General features: G+C 45.1%; 1 long non-coding RNA gene across 3 annotated transcripts in view; it reads left to right on the top strand.

Annotated features, from left to right (window-relative positions):
• The window catches only part of LOC102375009, a 90,368-nt gene extending 81,864 nt beyond the window's left edge, over window positions 1–8,504 (top strand). For all 3 annotated transcript variants that reach the window (XR_325071.2, XR_325070.2, XR_325069.2), the window contains exons 2-3: window positions 7,531–7,731; window positions 8,266–8,504. This is a non-coding gene — a long non-coding RNA (uncharacterized LOC102375009). The remainder of the gene's footprint in view (window positions 1–7,530; window positions 7,732–8,265) is intronic.
• The last annotated feature ends 3,198 nt before the right edge of the window (window positions 8,505–11,702 follow it).

Here is an 11,702-nt window from a genome sequence, read left to right on the forward strand (position 1 = left end):
GCCTACAAAATGGCTACTCATGGGATAATTAAGGATGGGGAGCTGGCTGCACTAGCAGAGCAGTAGCTGCCCTCACGACTGGATGAGCCCTCTGTCTGCTGGCCTCACCATAGCCTGCACACCCATGGTGCTGTGGCTAGAAGTCAGGGTACTTGACACCTGTCTCTGGGCTTCACCCCCTAGACACCGCCCCTTCCCACCCCACTGCTGCCCATCCCAGGAGAGCACACACAGCATGCACTGTACATGGGCTGTACAGGGGAAAGGGTGCTTTATTGGCAGTAGCTGGGTTGTGTGGTGGAGGGTTTCTGTGGTTTGGAGCGGGGGCAGGGCCTGCTGTGAAGGAACAAGGAGAGAAGGGCTCTATTGTTGGGGAGAGAGGGGCTCTGTTGTTGGGGAGGAAGGAGGGATGGAGTTAGTGTTAGTGGAGGGGTATAAAGTGCGTTTCTGAAGATTGTCTGCAGTGAGTGTGGTGCTGGGGGTGGGCACAGTGGGGCTGAGAGTGGGGCTGTCCATACAGGTGGTCTACAGCGAAGAGTGCAGCCTCTTGCACCCCCTGCTGGCAGGTGTGTGGCTTGCCTGGGACCTCGGTGCAGGGGGCCTGTCACTGTTGCTGCTGCTGCAGCTGGCACTCCTGGTGCTAGGCATCCTCTAACTGCTGTGCCTTCCTCCCAGGCCTTGTGGAAGAGCTCCCCCAGGCCTCATAGATTTTATGCTCACACAGGCCTGGGGGATGTTGCCCTCCATGATGATGACCCAAGGGATGTTGCCCTCCATGACCTTGAGGCAGGTTGTGAATGTGTGCTAGCGTCCCTTCAGGTGGCTGAAGACATACTCCACCAGTTCATGGGTCTGGCCCAGGCACCTGTTGAAGTGTGTTTGGCAAGGGTCCAGTTGGCTGGTATAACACCCCATGAGCCAGGGGAGGAGTAGGTAGGTGGGACCCCCAGTGAGGAGGCTTGGGACCATCACCACACCCAGCTGGAGGTTTGGCACCCCTGGTGCAAAACACCTATACTTCACCAGAGCTAGCAGGGTGGAGTTGCAGAAGACATGGGCATCATGGGTGCTGTCCACCCAACTGGGACTCACACTAGTGAAGGCGCTGCAGTGGTCAACAACAGCCTGGAGCACAACAGAGTGAAAGCCCTGTCAGCTGTAGGAGGGGCAATTGCTGTGGGGCAGGCAGGTAATGAGAATATACATCAATGAAATCGGGGAAGCCCAGGGAATGGTAAAATACTGTGGAGTAAACCCATATAGAAGAAGTGTTGAGTTCTGCAGTTTCTGTTAGCATAAAAGCCCGAAAAGTGTCAAAGGAAATTTGCTTTAATACCTGTTTAAACCAAGGAAAAGTGTCTAAATAAGGAACTTTTTTCTCAGCTCAGTGGCAGCTCCTTTGTCACAAAGACTATTCCTACTATAGTTTGTTCAAAAAAATTGAAGGGCAGTTGCAGGGATCAGGTTTGAAAGATATAGGATAGTACACATTGTTAACATTTCTCCAAAAAAAACCTGTTTCTTGGCTTTTCTTATAGTAAATATTCTTAAATATTAAATATGATTACTATTTAATAGTAAATAGATGCTGTGGAGCTTGTCTATTGTAAAAAAACATAAGCTGTATTGTGATGCTTAAGTGCTTAAAAACTTAAACTGCTCAAAGAATGCATTTTAGTCTGTCATATAAAATATGACAAAGAGTTCCTGGCCTAGACTATGTCCTAGTGAAAGTATAGAGAAACCTTATAAAATATTTTCCTACATTGGATAGATTAGATACTTAGGACTTTTATACACATACTTTTCTGTCTTGCGAGGCGCTGGACATCCGTGGTTTTGGAGCAGACTCAATTAATCAAGTCTGCTCCGCACACGAACTGAGGCAAAATTCGTTGCACCATGTGCAGTTGTATAAGTGGCATAATGCCCATCAATGTGCAGAAAACGGTGGTGGTGCACTTTTAAACTAAAGCACCTCTGATGTGTTTTAGTTAAAAAATGTGGCACCACCATTTTCTCAGTGCTGACGTGCATTTCTCCAGTTATACAACTGCAAGTGTCACAGCACTGGGCACTTTTCAAAGCACCTGGCCCTGCAGTGCTTGCATGTGTAAAAATGCCATTAGGGTGTAAACAGAAGTTGCCTTTGTGCCACTATAAAAAAATATGGTGGCACAAAGACAAAGAAAACATACCTCTTGCCATGCCACAAATATCCCAAATCTGTGGGTGGCCGTGACATAGATGTTATGTTTTGTGCCACAATTTTGTGGCCAATGTCTGTTTGCTTTAAGACAGGAGAGTACAGGCAGGCCAGAACTGCCCACAATCTCAAACTGTCCCAGGCAGGCACTCTCAGGACTTCAGGAGCTGGCTTTCCCTTCTTACAGGCCGCATCTACATGAGCAGCGGACTGTGCAGTTGTAACTGAGCAGTGACTTAGTACTCGCATAGCCAAGTACTAAATGACTGTGCAGTAACCAGTGTTACTGTGGAGTAGCATTTCCTCGTGGTTTTTGTCTGATGCTACAGTGCAATAACAATGAGCTACTGCGCTTTAGCGTCTCATGTAGATACGGCCACAGAGGCTTGCCACGGAGATTCCCCAGGACACATCTTTGCAAGCTGGGAACTTGTTGCCTGTTGTTCCACAGGATCAATGGGCAGGACAACAGGTAACATGCACTTCACTCAGTGAAGTGGATTAGCTGAGCTGGGACACATCCTGGGCCAGTTGACCCATTCCATTTGGTAACCTCTATATATACCCTATTTGTGGATGCTCTCAGTCTCATGAAGATGCTAGGTAGGGGTGGGGGGTCTCAACATAAATTATCTGAGGAAAATATGATGGCATTTAAACATTTGGGGCTCAGTTGCATTTCACTTTACATGCTTGAATAGGACATATGCAGCTACATACCTGTAGTTTTTGGCCCTCTTGTACAACGAAATGGGAAGACCTGCCCGTGGTTTAGTTCAGTGGTGTAGTGGTTAGAGCACTTGCCCAGGGATCAAGAGACTCAGGTCCTAGGCCTGCCTTGCACACAGTGGAACTTACACTTGCATTTTTCTGTTTCACTGTAGTGGTCTGCCCACTAGACTACAGGTGAAGCATTATCCAGACCCTTAACCAGCCTACCTTTCAAACTTTATGCACCTTTCATTTAATATTCATTGTAAACAATGGATAAACATCACTGGGAAATCTCTTCCCCTTTAGAAACAAGAACCCAGGCTAGACTCTAAGGCTTTTTCATCTAGGGAAGCAGCTGTCTAGCTGAGCCGTACACCCTCTAGCTTGTTCTTTTCCTCCTGGCCCCTCCTTTTCCTCTGGCATCTATGACCTTGTAATCATGTCATATTGCCCACTTACAATCTTGTGATTTACCCAGCCTTATAGTTATACCTGGGAGATCCTGGTTTGCTATGTACCTGTGCAGCCAGAGCCCAATGTCCCAGGTGCTTAGGTACCAAAACTGAAGTTACACAGCTCTGTAGTGCCACTTTGGAAAATAATAAAATAGGATTTAGCCTTTCATTTCAGTGCATCTGTTTATCTTGATGTATTTTTAAGTCCTTAAAAATAACAGGATATAATTTATAACAGCTAAGGAGCTTTCTCAATGACAGGTATAACAACATTCCTCTTTATTTTTGTTAGAAAACATTAGGAATGTCTTAACATTGCAAATCATGTCTAAAGAAAAATTATGTGAAATAATAAAACAATGGTCTCACTATTAAATGGAATATATGATGCCTTGGCTTAAGAAAGTTTAGCAAACAAGTTAGATAATATTTATGCCACAGCCTATCACTTTTGTGTTAATCTGGAATAAAGTATTTGACAACTTTATGGCTGTTTCACCCAGGCTAGCCTAAACTGAGCATATTACCTTATAACTTTTCCCTAATAATAGGCCACTTGTTTTGTTTTAATTAGGGAAATTAAGGAATTTCAGAGAATAACTACGAATACAATAATAAGAACATTATATTAAGAATGTGAAGAAGAACTGTGATAGAGTAAGTGCTGTTTCTTTTCAGGATTGGCAGCTTTCATTTAAATTGCAATGATAGAGAATAGCTTGTTTAGATCAGAACAGGACCTTAGAAGTGGATGGGCCCTACTGATACACACCAACTGATGTTCTGTTGAAGCATGTGTTAAGTTTTCTTTTTATAATCTATGTATTCAGGAGAAACAAAATGCAACTGTTACAAGGGTGTTTGAAAAAATTCTGGGAGAACATTTTGCCATCATAAAGTAACATTTTGTTGGAATCAAAACTTTTTGCAGGATTATCTCTTTAATACACACACACATACACACAGTACATTTCAATAATATTGAAAAATTCTGCTTTAATATTTCCAAAATTCATTGTTTGTATCAATTGTCTTGAAATGCATAGTACAGTGGATAATATGTAGTATAATGTAGAGTGAAATATATAGTAACAAATATAAATAACAAAGTAAAAATAAAACCCAAAAGTTTTTTCAGAACAGTTTCAGAGGTCTATGTCCAGAAAAGTAGAGTTCTTTTGTCTCTGCAGCTGATTCAGGGTGTATAAATAAGATGGAATTCTATGTACTACATGACTAAAAGCCTTCTTGATCAAAATGTACAGTAGCAATCATTAAATATATCATGCACAGTGACATTGGGGAAGGCATTGTTCTCCATTCTGCTCAACGGACCATGCTGGAACACTTGTTTCATATCTTGAAACCATTTATGATTGCTGTTAAAGAAGTCAGTGCTTTAGCAGCACCAATGAATCAAATCAAGTTATCCCATTCATCTGTCTGTTAAAAACAAAATATTGGAGAAAATGCAGGCAAACAGAATCTAACTACACCCCAAGTTACATTTTTTTTTTAAATCATTCATCGGTTTGTCAGCACATGTCAGTCACGGAAAAAAGCAGACTGCATTTTAGCTCATTTTTTAGCTCTTTTCTTGCCACTACAAGCTATATTTTTTAAAGGATGGCCTGCACACTTGGAGATGGAGAAAGAAAAAAGGAAGAAGTAGATCAAACCTGGGTTTTTCCTTTGAGTGACTGTCCATTTGCAAATTGCACTCCAGCTGTTCTTAAACCCAGATGTGGAGACATTTTTGCCACCTGTAGCCATGTGACATCCTTGCTCTCTAATGCTAGTGTTTTGTCTCAAGGACATAAAAGGTGGAATGTGGCTATTGCATTTCAAATCCTTCTTGCTATCAGCCTACAGACTGCACCAAACTCTTAATGCTACATGGACACAACACAAAACAGCTCCACCATCCACACAGAGTTAAACCCAGTGGTGTGAGGTGGAGGGAAAGCCAGTGACAGAGCTGCTCTCAGTGAAACCCTGGCTCCAAGTGAAGCCCTGGTGAGCACAGCCTGGTGGCTGGATGCTCCGTCAGCCCCATGGAGCTGAGCCTGGCGGCGTGAGGCAGGGGAGAGCCACTGGTCACAGCTGTGCTCAAAGCCAGGGCTGTGCTCAGAGTAGCTCCACAACTGGCTCTTCCCCACCTCCCGCCACCGAGCTGAGCTCCATGGGGCTGGCAGAGTTGCTTGAAGCACAGCCCTGGCTCTCCTCCACATCCCACCACCTGGCTGCACTCTAAACAGCTCTGCCAGCCCCACGGAGCTCAGCCTGGTGGCAGGAGGCAGAGGAAAGCCACTGCCCAGCACAATGCTCAGAGCTAGGGCTGCACTCCAAGCAGCTCTGCCACTGGCTCTCCACCATCTCCCACCATCAGGCTCAGTTCTGTGGGGCTGCAGAGCCTCCAGCCATCAGGCTGTGCTCACCAGGGCTGCGCTCGTAGCCAGGGCTGCGCCCCAAGCAGTTCCGCCAGCCCCATGGAGCTCAGCTTGGTGGTGGGAGGCAGTGGGAGAGCCAGTGGGAGAGCCACCTAGAGTGCAGCCCTGGCGAGCAGAGCCTGGAAGCTGGAGGCTCTGCAGCCCCATGGAGCTGAGCCTGGTCGCAGGAGGTGGTGGGAGGCAGCAGAGGGCCAGTGGCAGAGCCACTCAGAGCATAGCCCTGGCTCTGAGCACAGCCCTGGTGAGCACAGACCAGCAGCTGGAAGCGCCACCAGCCCCATGGAGCTGAGCCTGGTGGGAGAAGGTTGGAGAGAGCCACTGGCCAGGGCTACGTTTGGAGCCAGGGCTGTGCTCCGAGTGGCTCCGCCACTGGGTCTCCTGCTGCCTCCCACCACCGGGCTGAGCTCCATGGGGTTGGCAGAGCTGCTCGGAGCAGAGCCCTGGCTCTCACCCACCTCCTGCCACCCAGCTGTACTCCGAGCAGCTTTGCCAGCCTACACTAACTATGTATACTTTTGCAATACTTACAATTCAAATATTCTGCTGGCAAAGAATCATTAATTGAAAAATACTGCAAAAAACTCTGATAGAAAGGTAACTTAAAGGCTTTTAAAATCTCTTCATAATTGGCAAGCAGGAATAAAGGTTAAAAATCACTGAAGTTATTAATTGTAAGTTATTCACTAACTTTTAGTTCCTGATAAGTCTTTGACCATTACAGCATCTAACAATTACCTAATTAAACGATTTTGGCCTTTTCAGCTTTGACCTGTTGACTCCAGTGTCAATTGCTTTATTTCAGGGATGTCAACAATATGGTTCACAGGCCAGATGTGCCCTGCAGAGCACCTTCATTCAGCTTCTGGTGCTTTGCCAGCCCCATGGAGTTGAGCCTGGTGGTGGGAGGCCGGGGGAGCCATTGGCCAGGAGAGCACCCAGAGCCAGGGCTTCTGGTGCTGGCCTTGAGTCTCAAGCTGACCCAAGTGCCACATGAGGTGTCTGTTGGACAGCTCCTGAGATACACTTTCTGCAGCACCTCCTTCAGCACCTGCACAGGTCCAGCCTGGGACATCCCTCATGGTCTGGATCCAGCACCTCTGGCACCTGGTCCAGTCAGTCCAGAACTGTGCCACACACAGCACCCACACTGTCTGGACCAGGAAACAAACTCCATGCAGCGCTTGCTACAGCCAGTCTCGGGTGCCTGTTGCACATTTGTACCTGCTCCAGTCAGTTCGGGGTGGATGCTGCATAAAGTGTGGGTACCAGATTGGCTGGAGTATACTGTGTGAGTCCCGGATGGCTGAAGTGGGCACCACCCATGGCTCACATCCCAGAGCGGCCAGACCAGGCACTGGATCTGGCATATAGGGATGGGGGCATTTCATGGGCCGAATCTAGTCCATGGGGCCACCCTGCACTATTTATCTAGTCCCTGGACTGGTCCCATGCCACTCACATGTTTGACACCCTTTATTCAATATATCTCATATTTTGAGCATCTGCCAAGTCAGTACCTCTGTATTGAGTAGCCATGCACATGTTAGCTTTGGAAGCTAATGACAGGTATAAAAAACTGCAGCTCTTAAAACAAAAATGACTGGACACTAGGGCTATGCAAAACAGAGTCATTTTGTTTCAACTTCTGTTTCGCCATTTTGAAGGGACAGTGTTTCATTTCATTGTTTCATTTCATTTTGTTTAGTTTCATTTTGAAGCACTGTTTACAACCCAGATGAACACAGCTTGGCAGCCAGAGGCACCACAGCCCCATTGAGCTGAGCCTGGCGGCGGGAGGCGGTGGAGAGCCAGTGGTGGAGCCGCTTGGAACACAGCCCTGTCTTGGGAGACACTATTACCCACATCTTTCCAGGTAGAAACCAACCCTTCCACCACCACTCTCTGGGTGAGTTCCATAAGTCATAAGCAAGTTTTCTACCCACCTGACAGTGAAAAAATCCACATCACATCTACCTAGTTTATTTATAAGACTTGGGTGCAACACTGTGTCAAGATTTATAATCTGATCATCCTAAAAATATTACATGAATGCAGAGTAGAAGAAATATATGCCAGTAAGGAAAGGAGATGGGTAATGAAATACTGTCCAGTGGTCATATTAATAACTACCTTCAGCATTTAGGGATGATACTAATACAGAGGGATTTTAATTGATTCATGTGCCTATTTAATTGCATATTTATGCTTTGCAGGATCAGGACTTTAAACAGCAACTGTCCAAATTTTGTGTTGCCTCATTGATACCTCATATGGAAAAGGGGTAGAGAGTCCAAAGTAACATGATGTGTACATGTTCAGTGCCCAAGCAAGTAACTGCTAGCTGAAGCCTAGAATTAGAAAATGTGTGATTCAGTTCCAGTCTCTGCTTTGTGGCAGGGTTTGCAATGAATGAAAATTTTAAAATTCTCTTCGTTTACAGGCCGAGACAACACAGTCATTACCATTACCATGATTTGATATCCATGACATCTCTTGCAGTTGCTGTCACACCACTTATTACAAATCCAAATGACCAGCATCCCAGAGAAGCTGCTTGTGCAAGCCAGATAATAAACGACCACTAAGGTAGCTTCCAGACGCTATCTTTTGATTTAATCTGACATTGTAAAAATACTTGTCATTATGACATTGCATTTAGATGTCATAGAAAATACAAAAATGAAGCATGCGTTGATAATACACGTAAAATATTGTACTTCAGAAAATTGAAGGTTGTTTCCAGATTCCTCAGAAATTACAGGATCAGATTCTGGAATGAGTGGAATCAGTAAATACAAATTAAATAAAAATGGCTCAGTCTTTACCTGCCATTCTCAGACTCTGAAGATTTGAACACTGTGATTTCAGAACTCAGCTGAGTTCCAGCTTATATTCTTTTAGATCTGGTAACACTTTTTATTAAGTTGTCATTTATAAAAAATAATTTACTGTTGTTTAGTCAACTAGACGGTTTAGATGCTAGTAACTAGACATGCCTGAGAAAACTCACCTATTGAGCTCAGTCACATTTTATATAGAAAGTTTGTCATGCTCAAGAGTTTCTGAATATCGTATCTATTACAAGTTATGGAAATCTCTGCAGAGCTGGCTGTCAGAAAAGTAACTGACATGCACTGTGTTATATCCGGGCCTGATTCAAATCCCTCTCTGCCAATGGAAAGTCTCCCATTGACTGCAAATGGGTTTTGTATGATGTCCTACATGTAATGCTTATTCAGGCAGAGGGATATGGAATTTTGCAGTCGGTAGCAAATGAGATGCAGATAGATATTGTAGTTATGGTGAAGGAAAGGGAATCCCTAAAGAAGAGCTGCTGCGTAGATAGAAACAAATCTAGATAATCAGCATTAATTCTTTCCCTGTAGTCAGTGCTTTTCCTTTTTATACGGATTTGCAGATAGTTTTGTTTGTCATTGCATTTGGTGCTCATAAATTTTATTATATTCACAATCCTTGATACTGAAACCTTCTATTTATCTACAGGATAGGGTCAGCATGAGTCAGAACAAGGCAAATTTCCCCATGGAGTATTGCCAATATCCTCATCGGAGTACCACCAATTAGTGACAATGATTTTTATGATGTGATTGACCTTTGTTCACTGGGAACTGGGCTGAAACCATCAGAGGTTATGTAGAAGAAAACAATTCACCCCTGCACAATCAACTTTCAGTAACCAGTAACCCTATTGGATTTAGACTTGAAAATCATTAACATGTTCATGTAACCCTTTAGTTAATACAGTTGGGTGACTCCATAGTGAATTTTAATAACCACTCACAATATTGCTTCAGTGATAAGCATGCAAAAAATCATCTGAAGAGTTGTGTTTTAGTCATTTGTTAAATAAACTCCATTTCCCAGCAGCCCCAGTGACAGCATGGGTCAGAGCTGGAGCAGAGGCATGATCCTGCTTAGGGCATATGGGCAGTGGGTTGCAGCTCTGCCCTGGCTCTGGCCTACACTGTCACCTCTACACGATCCCAGCCCCAAAGTAGGTCCCCACCCAGCCATGAGCTCTGCCAGCGCAGCTTGGGCTGGTCTCAATGGAGACTCTGGTCCCACGCTATCACAGCCCTACTGCTCCTGGGGTCTCCGTGAAAACTAGCTGGAATGAAGTGGACAGGGCTGCTAGGAAATGGAGTTTGTTGTGGGCCTGATGTGGCCTGTGGGCTGAACTTTTCCGCCCCTGCCCTAACCCTTTGTTGCTTAAGCTGGTATTGTTATACAGCTGAATACAGTCACAGGCAGCTGATGTACAGAAGGCTGAAAGATGTAGGTAGTTGAGGGGGGGCCAAAATCAAGAGTAACAAAGCTGCAGAGAGCCTCAGGTATGCTGATGGCATTAATGAGTAACCCCCGTGCCCTGATGAGTGAATGAAAGATCACGTGATCAGGAGAGGGCTATATAAGTCTGGTTCTTGGAGTGGAGATTACAGTCTGAGCCTGATTATGGAATGGAGAGGAGTTTTGTTCAGGAAGGCTGTATGTTGCTGGATTCATATATAGTAATAAGATACCATGAGGAGATGGAAGGGGCCAGCAAACAGGGGAGGGAGTTTTGTGTAGTAAAGGTGTATGTATGTATAATGTGTGTGTGTGTATATATATGTATATATATATATATATATATATATGTATATATATATATATATGTGTATATATATATACACACACACCTATAAGTCAGTTTCCAAAAAGCAAACCTCTAAATACCATTTCTAAGCCAACAGTCCTCATATGGGTAATATCACACAAGCAGTACAGCACCCCTCTGCAACCTCTACACTTCCCTACTACACCATGCCTCACAGCTAAACAGCAGACACAACCATACATTAATACAAACAAGACAACAAATCCTCTGGATGCCTTTACTACAGAAAACTCCCTCCGCTGTTAGCTGGCCTCTTCCATCTCCTCATGTTACCTTACTATCTATATATAATATGCATTAGAATGGTTCAGGATGGGCAGCAGGGGTTAATTGATTTCTGAAAACCTGGGTCTCTCACACAGTTTCACACAGCCTTCAAAGCAGACAGGTTGTCTAACACAACAAGGCCAAAGGATACAAATGTAGCAAAACCTCCAGTTTTTCTTTTTTAATATATATAAATGATAGATATGCATTCCCTCCCCTCCCCCAGCCTATGCAGGGGGTCAGACTCGATGATCTATTGAGGTCCCTTCCAACCCTAACATCTATGAATCTATGAAAAACACCGAGCTGAAGGAGACCCCGACTGGCCATCGAGGATCAACTTCCAGCCTGAGATAGGTAGATATTACCTGCCCACCTCCTCCTACAATTTGGATTCCCTCTCTCTCTCTCTCTCTCTCTCGCTCTCTCTTTCCTCCTGGACTTCAGTGGACTTCAGCCCCTGCACCAAACCTCTCTAACCCCTGCTGCCATTGTGTGGGTGTGAGGGTGGGTGCAAGGGAACCAATAAGACATTGTGTCATCATCTCCCCTGTTCAATAAAACCACTGTCATTTGCAACCCCGAGTTGGGTTGTATTTTATTGAATCCTAGTCCCTTCCCTATCTTAAATTCCAGCCTCGTTTTCTCTGTCTCTCTCAGCTCCAGCCCCCACCCCCCGCTAGTTTCCTGATCTCCTCCCAATTCTGTCTCCCCTTTTCTGCCACCTCTCACCCTCTCCTTGCTTTCCTGCTGTCCCTGCTCCCTTTCAGCCTCCTGTGCCATCTACTGCCTTTTCCCTGTAACTTTCTGCTGCCTCTCCCTGCTTTTCTGCTGCCCTGCTGCCTTTCAGTCTCTCCTGCTGCTTTTCCTGTAATTTTCTGCTGTCCGTCTCTCCGTTTTCAGGCTTCCCCCACACCTTCTGTAGTCCTCCC

This window comes from Alligator sinensis, unplaced genomic scaffold (assembly GCF_000455745.1).
Source record: "Alligator sinensis unplaced genomic scaffold, ASM45574v1 scaffold774_1, whole genome shotgun sequence".
Taxonomy (NCBI): Eukaryota; Metazoa; Chordata; order Crocodylia; family Alligatoridae; genus Alligator; species Alligator sinensis.